Source organism: Carcharhinus amblyrhynchos, chromosome 12, assembly GCF_965287045.1.
Source record: "Carcharhinus amblyrhynchos chromosome 12, sCarAmb.v2.hapA, whole genome shotgun sequence".
Lineage (NCBI taxonomy): Eukaryota > Metazoa > Chordata > Chondrichthyes > Carcharhiniformes > Carcharhinidae > Carcharhinus > Carcharhinus amblyrhynchos.
In genome coordinates this window covers 82049870-82063427 of record NC_137335.1, presented here as the reverse complement: position 1 = coordinate 82063427, position 13558 = coordinate 82049870, and the positions used below count along the sequence as shown (strand labels likewise).

The 13558-nt window shown below is 48.7% G+C and overlaps 1 protein-coding gene across 1 annotated transcript in view; it reads left to right on the top strand.

The window, feature by feature from the left end:
- Positions 1-777: 777 nt before the first annotated feature.
- Positions 778-13558, top strand: part of txlnba (taxilin beta a) — a 39585-nt gene continuing 26804 nt past the window's right edge. Inside the window, exon 1 of the mRNA XM_080200846.1 lies at positions 778-871. The gene's annotated coding sequence lies outside the window, so the exon portion shown is untranslated. The remainder of the gene's footprint in view (positions 872-13558) is intronic.

Genomic DNA, 13558 nt, shown 5'->3' with positions numbered 1-13558 from the left:
CGGGAATTGAAACAGAACACTGCAGGGACGATGTCAAATCAAGGATAGGGCAACTGTAATCAGCTCATTCAGATGAAGTTAGCAGGTGGGTTTACCCCAGGAGCAGGGAATCACTGACAAATGGATAATGTCCCAAACAAATGTGAGCTGTCCACCTTAATGTCCCCAAAAGTTAACATCACCAACCAAAGAGGAAGGCGCGGAAACCAGGGTAACAACAGGAACATGGGAATAGGGGGAGGCCATTCAGCCCCTTGAGGTTACCATTCAATGAGAACATGGCTAAACTGTACCTGCCTCTGTCTCTTATCCCTCAATACATCCAGGCTAACAAAAATCTATCAACATCAGTGTTAAAATTAACAACTGACCTGGATTCGAATCTGTGGTTATCCATTGCTATTAACTAGTCAGCCAATTAAGGGATCCAATTTTAAATTAATTAATTACAAGCCCGGATGCAGGAAGACAAGGGAAGGTTATACTGATGGAGTGAGGTAAAGTCCTGTTGAGGGACTGATTGAATTCTATGATCTATTTCTGTGCTGTGAGATCTATGTAATGGTGTTTGATTATGAACAGCCGGTTAATGTGGTATTACAGTGAGGGGACTGAACTGCCTCTGCATAACCTGCCAGATTAATGTCATTAGTTAACTCCAATCCTCTCTGGGTACCAAGTTAACATTCCAGAGATAAATTGCGAGAGCGGTTTGTAGTTATCTCCCTGACACCAGTGTAAGCCCTTCCCACTCGCTCGCTGTTGACCTGGCTTATTTTTAGCTGGGAGCTATTCTGCCAGACACCCTCTCAGCTGTCCCTTCACTCAGGGAGGTGACTCGACTTCGCCACAGTTCGCGGGCCAGGCTGAGGTGAGTTTACTTCTTAATCTTCCGGGGAAATGAAAAGGGGTTATTGTAACAACCCCAATTCTTGTCCAAGACGTCGGTCACCTCTTCCCCGAACTTGGGGGGGGTGCAGAGAGGAGGGGGGCTTTGTACAGAGATGGTGTGGTGTGCATTTAACCATCTGTCACAGCTCACACTCTTGAAGAACAATAGGGGAACATGAATTCTCTTTAAATGTCTTCCTTCACCATGTGAAACCATTCACTGTTTTTTTTTTGGAGGGGAGAGATAGGGGCAAAAAATAAATTCGATGATAAATTGATCTGTTGAATCGGTGGGAATTTGTAGGGTGGCACAGTGGTTGGCACTGCTGCCTCACAGCACCAGGGACCCAGGTTTGATTCCCAGCTTGGGTCACTGTCTGTGTGGAGTTTGCACATTCCCCCCGTGTCGGCGTGGGTTTCCTCCGGGTGCTCCGGTTTCCTCCCACAGTCTGAAAAAAGAGGTGCATTGGCCGTGCTAAATTCTCCCTCGGTGTACCCGAACAGGCGCCGGAGTGTGGCGACGAGGGGGTTTTCACAGTAACTACATTGCAGTGTTAACGTAAGCCTACTTGTGACACTAATAAACAAACTTAAAACTGAATTGAACCTGGCAACCTTATTTCGGACATTTGCCCCTCAAAATTGACCTCAAAGTTCAAACCTTACTTCAAGGTCACCGGAGAAATGATTGGTCGGGTGTGAGAGAATCCAACTTAAAGGGTGGAATGTTCCCGGCACGTCTGCCCGAGGTTTGTACGATTCCCGCCTGACACAATCAGAGAATTCCGTTCTCCGAGCCTCGCCGGGATCGGGATGGGTGTGCCGGTGAAATCTTCGTCAAGAGCTGGCGTTGTCTGTCCCAAAACAAACAAAACTCTCATTTTTATTATTGCGACCGGATTGGCGGAGAGAGAAACACTTGATGATTTTAAGCTGGCGCGCGCTGACCCTCAGCCGGAGAGTTTATCACACGGACTAAATTAAGAAGTTGAGATACTTCCCCAAACAACTGGGCAGCTGTCAGTTGCTAACAGATCGGAACATCTGACTTAATCCACAGAAGCGTGATTATGCAGTGATGGGAATCCGGCTGAGCTTGTGCAGGGGTATTGGAGATTCACACGAGCAGATCCATCTCTGCTTTCGAATCCCACCCCCCCCCACCTCGGCTGCAACTGCCCCCAATCTCCCCAACCCTCCAAGGTTGCTGCACTCCAGCCACTCTTCCGAATCCCCGATTTTAATTTCTCCAACGTTGTCGGCCCTGAGCTCTGGAATCCCCTTCTCGTCTTCGGATAAGGGGGTAGCAAGTTTAAAGCAGAGTTGAGGAGGTTCATAGAATCCCTACAGTGCAGGAGGAGGCCATTCAGGCCATCGAGATTATACCGATCACAATCCCACTCAGGCCCTATCTCCATGTTTACCCGGCTAATCTTCCTAACACTAAGGGGCAATTTATCACGGCCAATCCACCCAACCCGCACATCTTTGGACTGTGGGAGGAAACCGGAGCACCCGGAGGAAGCCCACGCAGACATGGGGAGGATGTGCAGATGCTGCACAGACAGTGACCCAAGGCCGGAATTGAACTTGGGTCCCTGGTGCGGTGAGGCAGCTGTGCTAACTGCTGTGCTGCCCAAAGGGTTGTCAATCTGTGGAATTCGCCGCCACAAAGTGCAGTGGGTGCTGGGACAGATTAAGGAGGAGTTAGACAGATTTTTAATCGGTAATGGGTTGAAGGGTTATGGGGAGAAGGCAGAAAAGTGGGGGTGAGGTGTATATCAGCCATGATCGACTGGCAGAGCGGACTCAATGGGCCGAATGGCCTAATTCTGCTCCTATATCTTATGAACTTGAAAACTTCCCTCTCTTTCCACTGCGAGATGTTCCTCAAATCTAACCTCTTTTGACCAAGCTCTTGGTAACTTCTCCATATTTATCCTCGGCTCGGTGCCTGACGACACTCCCGCAAAGTCTGTTGGGGTGTTTTACATTTAAAAAGGTGCTATATAAATGCAAGTTGTTGTTGGGATTTAGCAGTATTCTAAACCTGATGCCACTGCTACTTTAAGGGAGGTGGGACTGAAGCCCATTTAAACTCTTTATGAGTCAGCCTGGACCTATTGTAACGCTGAGGTTAGCTGGGGTTAGCGGCTGCAGTTAAATGTTGGACAGGGTTTAATCCCACGTCACCAGCAGAACTCTCAGCCTTGCTGATCAGAGCCTCAGCTCCTCACTTCCCTCTTGCCTGCAGTTTTTGTGGGTTCAATGCCCCATTCCTGAGATGCTCATTTCCACTGTTACTACCTCCAGGCTCAACCGTTCCCCTGCCCTCCTCGCTGACCTCCCGTCTCCCATTTCATATAAACTTCCTAATCTCTACTGTCCACATCCGAACGTACACCCAACACCCCTAACCTAACAGGAACTCAATTTTAAAATCCTCTTCAAAACGTATACAGTTAGATGTGATTTTGGGATTGGGCAGCACTCAGTGGACAATGCTGAGTGCGCTTACTGACTGCACTAACAACCAATTTGCTGTAAACAGTCCAGCCATAAAGTGGCTCATTTGCACTTGCCAGAAGTGATGCACATTCATATTCAGGGACCCATTTTGTGCAAACAAAAGGAATATGTTTAAGTCTTGTGCCATTTTCTGAATTACCCAGGGAGATTGGGACGCCTGTGGTTCCCCATTGCTTTGTCCATAGCAATGCCTTGGCTAATCAGAGTCAACTTGCCAACTAATCGGCACCCCGTCCTCTTTTAGCATAAATTGGTGTGATTGTTTGAAATTTAGTATTCTTGTGTTTGTCCTGATGAGTGCAAGATGAAAAGTTTCAGCAACACATGTCCCTCTTTTTAACAATAGTTCCATTGTACTTGTTCACATCCCTCCCCCTTGGCCTCATCCCTATCTCAATCTGTGATCTCCTCCAATCCTACACTCCCCTTGGTGTTTAGCTTGTACAGTGCTGACTCCCATTGTCCTACCATTGACCAGCCTTCAACATCCAGACCCTAAACCTCTTCGAACCTCTCCGCCTCTCCAACTCTCTTTCCTCCATTGGGATCCTCCCTCTTTGATCAAGCTTTTTGTCACCTGTCTTCGTATCTCCACCATTGGCTCCGTGCCAAACAACGGTCCTTCAGATGAGCTTAAAGGCACTATATAAACGCAGGCTGTTGTTGTTCGAACAATCTGGGCTTGGCATTTCAGTGTTGTATTTTCTATTGGGGGAACTAAGTTGGGTGTGAAAGATCCCACAGCAGCATTCAAAGGCCAGCAGGGATTCTGTCCAATATTCAGCCCAATATTTATCCCAGAGCCTGCTACCATCTGATGAGATATTTTACCCCTTTGCTTGGACCAAAGCGCTACATCCTGGGGTCATGGGAGGCAATAGATAAATGCAATACTCCATCAAAAGAGAGAACCAATACGATATCTCTGAGTTCTGCTGCTCTCAATCCAGCCATGTTGTTCTTCATGTTGGTATACAAGGCGGGAGAATAGGGTCAAGAGATATAACAGCCATGATCGAATGGCGGAGCAGACTCGATGGGCCGAACGGCCTAATTCTGCTCCTCTATCTTATGGTCTTATGAATGAATTGAATTCTGCAGGGAGTTCAGTCTGAGGGGTACAAACAGATCCTCACTGCACTCGGCCAAGGAAGCAGATTCAAAGGAGCCACTGGGAAGAGGGAAAGGCAAAGAGGTTGAGGGAGGAAATTCCAGAGCTTAGCATCGAGCCAGCCAGAGACACGGACGCCAGTGGCAGACTGATTAAAACTGGGAATGCTCCAGAGGAAAGAAGGAAAGACTTTGCATTTAACTAGCACCTTTCTCCGCCGTAGGAAGCACTAACGCACTTGACAGCCAATGAAGCACATTTGAAAGTTTAGTCAGGGTTGTAATCATCGAACATCCCTCCAGGAAAGTCCCTACAGGAGGCCATTCGGCCCATTGAGTCTGCACTGACAACAATCGCACGCAGGCCCAAAAACCCACGTACTTACCCTGTGAATCGCCCTGGCACTCAGGGGCAATTTTGCATGGCCAATCCCCCTAACCCGCACATTATCGGAGGGTCATGTAGGAAACACAACAGCCAAATCTGCGCACAGCAAGCTCCCACAAACAGCAAGGTGAGAATGGCCAGATGATCTGGTGTTGATTGAGGGATAATTATTGACCAGGAGACTGGAGACCCACTCCCCTGGTCTCCTTCAACAGAGTGCCTGGACACCCACCTGAGAGGGAAGATAGGGTCTTGGTTTCATATCTTTACTGAAGGAAACACCTCATCCCTCAGTGCCACACCGGAGTGTCCACCTTGAAGGTTGTGCTGGATAATGGAATGGGACTTGAACCCAGGACGTGTTGACCCATGGAGAGATGGCTGACGTACAGCGGGGAGGGGGCAGAGCAGTGGAGTGGGATCCCCAACCCTCCCGGAATGACTGGGATTCTCCGGGAATTGGTATCAATCTCCCGGTGGCTGGGGGGAGCATTCTGGGAGGTTTGAGAATGCTGCTTTAAGCGGGTCGGCCTCTCTGTTGGGATTTTTGAGTCACTGCAGCATCCAATCAAATTCAAATCTTAAACCAGAAATGGTGATGCCTCAGAGCGCCAGGGGGCAGCCTTCGATTCCGGCCTTGGGTCACTGCCTGTGTGGAGTTTGCACGTTCCCCCCGTGTCTGCGTGGGTTTCCTCCGGGTGCTCCGGTTTCTAAAGATGTGTGGGTTAGATGAATTGGCCACGTTAAATTTTACCTTAGTGTCCGAAGGTGTGAGGGTTAGGGGGATAGGGCGGGGGAGGGGCCTGGTAAAATGCTCTGTCGGAGAGTCGGTACAGACTCAATGGGCCAAATGGCCTCTCTCTGCGCTGTGGGGATTCTATGATTCTAAAGAGCAAACTAAGAGATTCCTGAGTAGATGGGACTTTTTGTGGGCGGACTGTGATGGGATTGGTGGGGCGGGAATTTTACTGAAGGGTAACGCTTTGTCTGCTGGATCTCATTTGACGCCAAGTTGAATTCTCAGGCGAGAAATACTCTTCTGTTGAAAAGGGAATAACGGCCCTGCCAAAAAAGAACTGATTTGCTCCTTTTACAAGCTGTAAACTGAAGTTATGAAGGACATAGATAGGGTAGATTGGAAAAAACTTTTCCCCTTAGCAGCAGGGACAATAACCAGGGGGCATAGGTTGAAGGTAAGGGAGATTTAGAGGGGATTTGAGGAGAAACTTTTGCACCCAGAGTGTGGTGGGGATCTGGAACTCGCTGCCCGAAAGGGACGGAACACTCACAACATTGAAGAAATGTTTAGGTGAGAACTTGAAATGCCATAGCAAAAAAAAACGTATGGACCAAGTGTGGGAAATGGGGTTAGAATAGATTGATTCTTGATGGCTAGCGCAAACACGATGGGCTGAAGGGCCTCGTTGTGCTGTCAAACTCTCTGACTTGGCTTTCAGACTGATAAACTTTAGTATCTGTTAACGGCGATAGACAAGTGCAGAGAGAAGTATGTTGTGTCCCTGAGCTTCTATTACTGGGGTCAACTGGGGTCATTGGCTGAGTGCAGCAGTGAGTCACCAGGAAAGGGGAAGAGAATGCTGGTTGAATCACAGAGTCCCTACAGTGCAGGTGGAGGCCATTCGGCCCATCGAGTCTGCATCAACTCTCCGACAGATCACCTTACCCAGACCCTATCCCCATACCCCACACACTGGCCCCACTAATCCATCTGGCCCACATACCTTTGGACACTAAGGGTCAACTTAACATGGCTAATTCACCTAACCCGCACATCTTTCAGACTGTGGGGGGAAATGGGAGCACCCGGAGGAAACCCAAGCAGACACGGTGAGAATGTGCAAACCCCCACAGATAGTCACCTGAGGCCAGAATTGAACCCGGATCCCTGGCGCTGTGAGGCAGTTATACTTGCCGCTGTGCCACCCCAAAGGTAACTTGTAAATGTCTATCTACATTCGCACACATGCAGAATGAATGAGTGGCAATGTTATTGATAGGAGACATGTACCTGTCTTTATAGAATTATAGAATACCTACAGGGCAGAAGGAGGCCATTTGGCCCATCAAATCTACACCAACAACAATCCCACCCAGGCCCTATCCCCATAACACCACATATTTACCCTGTTAATCCCTCTAACCTATGTATTCTGGGTGGCCAATCCACCTAACCTGCACATCTTTGGACTATGGGAGGAAACCGGAGCATCCAGAGGAAACCCACGCAGATATGGGGAGAATGTGCAAACTCCGCACAGTCACCCAAGCCGGGAATCGAACCCAGGTCCCTGGAGCTGTAGAGGCAGCAGTGCTAACCACTGTGTCACCGTGCTGTCCCTATCACCTGGATATAACCATGGTGGCTTCCAGCTGGGCTGGGATGCTGAGCTGGAGTCCCGCATAGGAGTGGAGAAGTCGTGAGGGAACCGTGGGCTCCAGTGTCCTCACTTCCACCCCAGCAGCACTGACCAACAGGTTACTGAGGAGCAGGGAGGAAGCTGGATCCATGAGACTGGGTGTTAACAACACTTGCTTATCCTTCCTGCACAGTGGCCCAGAATGAGCCCACCCCACCTCAGCTTCCATGTCCGAGACCTGCTCCCCACCACTACTGAGGTGCAGCAGATGATCCAGCGAGGAGAGGCAGGCAGGATTCCACGTCTGGGACACTCCAGCTCCAGCACAGATAGTGTCGCTGAATCACCAGGCAATTAAACTATATAAGGTGCAACCTCGCGCCCGCAGTGATCTGCTAAATTCCTTTCATCTTTATATCCAAAACTCTCGCTTTAAAATAAACCCAGTTTCACTCAGAAATCCGCCAACAACTCCTTGAACAGGACCGGCCACAGTTGGAGATCTTCGTGGGTGGTAGGGCCAGAGGAGGTGACAGAAATGGAGGTGAGGGGAGGGAGGTGGTGAGGCAAGGTCGCCCATTTTAGGTGTGACGGGCTGAGAGGCCCCAGAGACAAGACAGGTGCCAGAAACACCTGCTATTACACTGAGGCCTGAGGCCTAACTCCAGGTGAGGCTTCGGGCCTGCGGTTCCTGGAACGTGCCGTCCACCCTGGAGCCGAAACCATCCGGCATCAGAAGTGTTGCTGCGTCTATTTTCCAAGAGGGTCGCCGATATCGGTGAAACTGAAGTGCTTTCGGCCTAGGTGCCCCTCCCCACCTGCCTAGAGGTAACGCCACAGGGCAAGGAAGGAGAGCGGAAAGAGAAAAGGTACACCTATTTCAGCCGTATTCCATGTAAAATACACGGGTAGAACTTGTGAGGCGGTTTTATTCGGCTTTTTAGTTATTCCTTTGTCCCCTGGCTCTCCGGTAACCATGGAGACAGTGACAGACAGAAGCCTTTGTAGTTGAATTGTTTAACCTGATAAAGGAGGAAAGGAAGTTGCATTTACAAAAAACCCCGATCTCACCTCTCAGGAAAATTCCACAGCATTCGATTTACAATCGGACAGCCCTGAAGGAAGCCATTCGGTCCATTGCGATTGTGCTGGCCCTTTGAAAGCATTATCCAGACTCACCCCACACCCCCCTCGGTCCTCTCCCCTCATCATTCAAGTATTTATGTAATTCTCTCATGCAAATTACTATTGAATCTGCTTCTGCTAACCTTTCAGACAGTAGATTCCAGATCAGAACAGTTTGTTGTGTACAATATGTTGCCTCTAGTTCTTATACCAGTTATGGTAAGTCTGTCCCCATGGTTACTAACCCTTCTGCTCCTGGAGCCAGTATTTTATTATCTTCTCTTTCAAAACTGCTCAGGATTTTGAGCTCCTCCATCATACCTCACCTCTACCACTTCAGTTCTAAGGAGAATAATCCTACCTTCTCCAATCTCCATGTCCAAAAAACGTGCTGGTTAGGTGGATTGGCCGTGCTAAATTCTCCCTCAGTGTACCCAGACAGGTGCCGGAGTGTGGCGACTAGGGGATTTTCACAGTAACTTGATTGCAGTGTTAATGTTAACTTACTTGTGACACTAATGGATAAACTTTAAAAAAAAAACTGAAGTTCCTCACCCCTGGAGTATTTGAGTAATTCTCATCTGCACCTTCTCAAGATTCTTGACATCCTTCCCAAACTGACCACAGTTCTTCCAGCCGAGATATCACAGTCCAATCCCATCTTTCGCACACCGCAAAACCTGGATGGTGTTGAGCTTCTTAGGTGTTGTTGGAGCTGCACCCATCCAGGCAAGTGGGGAGGATTCCATCACACTCCTGACCTGTGTCTCGTAGATAGCGGGCAAGCTTTGTGGAATCAGGGGGTGAGTTACTCACCATGAAATTCCCAACCTCTAATCTGCTTTTGTAGCCAGAGTATTTATATGGTTCAGTTTCTGGTCAATGGTAACCCCCAGGATGTTGAGAGTTGAGTATTCAGCAATGGCAATGCCATTGACTGTTAAAGGATTAGATTCTCTCCTGTTGGCAATGGTCATTGCCTGGCGCTTTTGTGGTACGAATGTTACTTGTCATTTATCGATCTGAGCTTGAATATTATCCAGGGGCCAGAATTCTCCAGCTGTTCACACCCTGCTGCCGCTGCCAGCGAGGATGGAGAATTCACTGCGGCGGGACTGGAGAATTCCAGCTGCGAACGAGTTCAGAGAAACTGGCCCCAGCTCTTGCTGTACACAGCCACTGACTCCCCCCAGTATCAGAGGAATCGCGAATGGTGCTGAACATTGTGTAGTCATCAGCAAACATCCCCACTTCTCACTTTATAATGGAAGGAAGGTGTTGGATGAAGCAGCTGAAGATGGTTGGGCTTAGGACACGAGGACACTAACCTGAGGAACTCCTGCAATGATGTCCTGGAGCTGAGATGATTGACCTCCAACCACCACAACCATCTTCCTTTGTGCCAGGAATGACTCCAACCAGCGGAGAATTTTCCCTGATTCCCATTGACTCCAGTTTCACTGGGGTTTTTAATCGCTACATTTGGTCAAAAGGCGTCTGATGGAAAGGGTAGCCACTTTTACATGACCTCTGGCCTTTAACTCCTGACCCCAATATTTGCACTTAGCTGGTAATGAGGTCTGAAGCCAGCCCGAAGTAGGCTGGTTATGGTTAACAACACAGATTGTTCTTATTGGTTTTATATTCCACAGCCACTTGTGTTCCGATCTTGATCTGTTTCTGAAGCATATCGCTCCCTTTGAGCAGAGATTCTAGCTGGGATGTTTAACGATGTTGACTTATCAGTGCAATCATCTTGTTGCGTGTGAACGATCTCATTAAACTGGGGAGCAAGTAGGTTGGTGAATAACAGGAGGAACTGAAGAGTAACAACTCCAATTCTGAGAGATTAGAACCCATGCCTCTTACTGCCCAGTTCCCACGGCTCATCCAGATCACTCACCTCTTTGATCCTGAGGTGAGTTTCCAATCCCAAAGCTAATCCATCGCTGGGTCCATCACAAGACTGCCAACTTCCACCTTTTGGACATCACTTCCCCCATCTGATGCTGACACCACAACAAACAGAGGGAGGAGTCAACCGTACGACCATCGAGCCTGCTCCGCCATTCAATATGATCCCAGCTGATCCTGTCCATCATTCAAACTTGACTCTTCCATGGTTGACATGGTGGCAGAGTGGTTAGCACTGCTGCCTCATGGCGCCAATGACCTGGGTTCGATTCCCAGCTTGGGTCACTGTCTGTGTAGAGTTTGCATGCTCTCCCCGTGTCTGCGTGGGTTTTCCGCCGAGTGCTCCGGTTTCCTCTCACAGTCCAAAGATCTGCGGGTTAGGTGGATTGGCCATGCTAAATTGACCCTTAGTGTCAAGAGGAGTAGCTAGGGTAAATGCATGGCGTTATGGGGATAGGACCTGAGTGAGAGTGTGATCAGTGCAGACACAATGGGACGAATGGCCTTATTCTGCACTGTAGGCATTGCTGTCCAAATTGGCCTACCAACTTCTCTAACTTCCAAAATTCAATACCCTACGCAAAAACATTGACAGAATTCAATGTGGAATAGTGTTACCTCTGGCCGGAATTCTTCAATCTCGCACACAGAAACTAGAAGCAGGAGTAGGCCATCTGGCCTCCACCGTTCATTTTGATCATGATTGATTATCAAATCCAATATCCTGATTTGCCCCCCTCCCTCCTCCCTCATATCCCTTGATCCCTTTAGCCCCGACAGCGGCATCTAATTTCTTCTTGAGAACGCCTTAGCCTCAACCACTTTCTGTAATTCTCCGCTTGCTGCCAGCGAGAACTGGGCACTCAGCCACAACCCCATTCACTGCAGCGTGACTGGAGAATCCCAGCCTCTGAGTTCAGAAGCGTTCTTGGGTCAGATGAAGTCATCGGCGAACTGGAAACCACATCAATCGCAAGCTCGGAACTGGAGAGACCACATCAACTGTGAACAGCCAACCATTCACCTGACACCATTGGTGGTTAAAATCCCTGTGGGCTCTTCCATCAGGAGGTTGGGACTGGGGATGTTTGCTGATGATTGTACGATTCACAACTCTTCAGATATTTATTTATTTTTATTTATTAGTGTCACAAGTAAGGCTTACATTAACACTGCAATGAAGTTACTTCGAAAATCCCTAGTCGCCACACTCTGGCGCCTGTTCAGATACACTGAGGGAGAATTTAGCATGTACCTAACCAGCACGTCTTTTGGACTGTGGGAGAAAACCAGAGCACCCAGAGGAAACCCATATCTCCTTCTGTGACTGGGTGTCAAATTTCCTTTGCTAACACTCCTGTAAAGCACTTTGAGACATTTTACTATGATAAGGGTGCTATATAAATGCAAGTTGTTGTGTCAGATCAGCTGCTTGTCACTGCTTCATTTTGAGCGAGGTGGGGAGAGGAATTGTATGGGGGAAAGGAATTTAAAATTTATTTATTAGTTATAAGTAAGATTTACATTAACACTGCAATGAAGTTACTGTGAAATTCCTCTAGTCACCAGACTCCAACCCCTGTTTGGGTCAATGCACCTAACTTGCATGTCTTTCAGAATATGGGAGGAAACCGGAGCACCCAGAGGAAACCCACGCAGACATGGGGAGAACGCGCAGACTCCACACAGACAGTGACCCAAGCAGGGAATCGAACCCAGGTCCCTGACGCTGTGAAGCAGCAGTGCTAACTACAGTGCCACCGGGCCGCCCCTTTTGTTGTACCAGGGCAGGGGTTACCCCCTCCATCGAATTAGCAGAATGCGGGCTGTGCAGATGCCCAGACCCCTGGGGATCATCTCGAGGCCATGGTTGGGTCCGGCTGATGAGACGGTTGACTGAGCTGCAGTGCCTGTGAGTGGAGAGGATCACTTTGTATTTTCAGCTGCTTTGGAGTTCCAGAAACACTGGACAACATGGCCGTATTTAGCAATGCTGCGAATAACGCCAGCCACAGAGCAGCTGCTTCCCCTCCTCATGAGGCAGCGAGATATAATTAACCACACGGGTGCTGCACATACTGTCTGTCTCAGGGATATTCCTGCGTTGCTCACTGCACACACACTCACACATTCATACACACACATTCATACTCACACTCTCGCACTCTTGCACACTTACGCTCATTCACTCACGCACGGAGGATAGCACGGTGGCACAGTGGTTAGCACTGGTGCCTCACAGCGCAAGGAACCTGGGTTCGATTCCCGGCTTGGGTCACTGTCTATGTGGAGTTTGCACGTTCTCCCCATGTCTGCGTGGGTTTCCCCCGGTTTCCTCCCACAGTCCGAAAGATGTGCTGATTAGGTACATTGGCCATGCTAAATTCTCCCTCAGTGTACCTGAACAGGCACTGGAGACTGGCGACTAGGGGGGTTTTCACAGTAACTTCATTGCAGTGTTAACGTAAGCCTGTTTGTGACTAATAAATAAAGTTTAAAAACACATACGCACACACACACACACACTTGCCCTGATGCAATGTCACCGCCAGGGTGGGTTGTGGAAAGGAGGGGGATCCACAGCCTGTCACAGGAGACTCTGTCTCTAATACCAATTATCAAACAGGGTGATTTGTGGGGGGGTGCTAGCATTATGCGGGGGTGGTGATAGCAGTGGTGCAGTGGCATTATTGTTCGAGCTGTAATCCAGAGACCCAGGGTAATGCTCTGAGGTCCCAGATTTGAATCCTACCACAGCAGATGTATTTAAACACAATAAAGCATCTGGAATTAAGTCAAGAAACAACTGCAAATACAATGGACCCTGACAATATTCTGGCAATAGTACTGAAGACCAGAACTTGTTACAACCCAGCCAAGCTGTTCCAGTACAGTTACAACACAGGCATCTGCCCAAAAATGTGGAAAATTGCCCAGGTACACATAAAGCAGGACAAATCCAACCCGGCCAATTACTGCCCTATCAGCCTACTCTCGATCATCAGTAAAGTGATGGAAGGGGTCATTGATAGTGCGATCAAGCAGCACCTGCTCAGCTATAATCTGCTCACTGACGCCCAGTTTGGGTTTCACCAGGTTTCACTCAGCTCCTGACCTCATCACAGCCTTGGTTCAAACATGGACAAAAGAGCTGAATTTCAGAGGTGAGGTGAGAGTGACTGCCCTTGACAGTAAGGCAACATTTTACTGACTGTGGTATCAA